Genomic DNA, 1,565 nt, shown 5'->3' on the forward strand with positions numbered 1-1,565 from the left:
AGTTAGATGGATAGTGATAAGTTAATCTGAGGAAACCGATATGTTGCAATTTGTTATGACTAAATATATTATGTTTAAACTAAAATTTTATTTGTATTATTTTGAGTACTTACAAATATTAGTTAAATGTATTATGTTCTTTAATTATATACATTGATATGATTAATATTTTCAAATGATTTTGGTGCATGAATTTTTTAGATATTGAAAACAAATTAAAAAATTATTTTTCTTGTTCTTTTGAACATTAAAGTAATGTATTTAAAAAAAATGTTAATATTTAGAGACGTAATTGGTGACCAAATATTTAATAAAAATAATAATTATATCACAAATTTCGTCTCTAAATTGGTCGCTAATGACATAAAAAATTAATTCAAAGTGGTTGCTAAATCAGTCTCAATAATCGGTCACAAAATTAGTCACAAAATTCAGTCACAAAATCGATCACAAAATTCAGTCACTAAATCGGTCACTAAATCAGTCACTAAGTTCGGTCACTAAATTCGATCGCTGATTTGGTCGCAACAGCTAGCGACTAGCAGTTTACCAACTGATTTAAATTGGTCACTAATTTGGTCGCTATTGGATTTAGTGACCGATTTTCTCTATTTAGTGACCGAAAAATTGGTCTCTAAAAGCGTTTTTTCTAGTAGTGATCAAAATCTCATGAGGAAAAATGGATAGCATGCTTTTAATCATAAGAGTGACAAAAAAACGAAGTGAATCTTGAATTCGAAATCAAAATCTAGTAGCTTTTATAAAATCTGAACACAAAAAATCTAGTAGCTTTTGTAAATACTAACCTGTATCACAAAGTTACACCTTTCACAGTCGAGAAACATATTGACACTACAATTAACTTTTGCCATTATTTTGTCTCTTACCGTGGAAAAGCTTAACTGATCTCTGGAAGTAAAGCGATCAACTTCATTGAACCATAAACAAGTAAACAGATTCGTGATTGGAATTAATGTGTTCTCTAATGATAACACAACCTTTAGGAACATCTGTAGAAACTCACCCATAAGCAATACTTCAGATTTTTAAGATGGAGTATTGTATTCAAGTATAGGTGCATTTCATAACCTATTGTATTTATCTTCTATTCCATTATGTTTTGTTTCTTCAATATATAATGCAAACCTTTTCACTTTTGCACAAGTACAATTATTTCATACATTATATAATTTTGTTAGATAATATTATTATATATTAGTAGTAAGGGTATTTTAGACAATTCTAGACAATTCTATTCTTTTATATATATACTCATTGTAACCCTATTAACTTTAGTTTTGGTTCATTCTATGTTATGAAACCCTAGAGTGATTGTTTCTCTTCTTCCTCTTTCTTCCTCTTTTCTTTGTTAACATGGTATCTAGAGCCTATTTCGATCCTCCTTGAATGATCCCGCCTCTGTTCCGCTGTCGAGTTCCCAAAAATTAGGGAATATAATTATAGTTTCTCTTTTCTAACATTCCAATATTCAGTTAGATTTTTTCGGTAAACCGTGTCCCATTTCTGGTTTACCCTTCTTTTAGCTTTTCGTTTATTTTCAGTAG

Source organism: Cicer arietinum, chromosome 5, assembly GCF_000331145.2.
Source record: "Cicer arietinum cultivar CDC Frontier isolate Library 1 chromosome 5, Cicar.CDCFrontier_v2.0, whole genome shotgun sequence".
NCBI classification, from domain to species: domain Eukaryota; kingdom Viridiplantae; phylum Streptophyta; class Magnoliopsida; order Fabales; family Fabaceae; genus Cicer; species Cicer arietinum.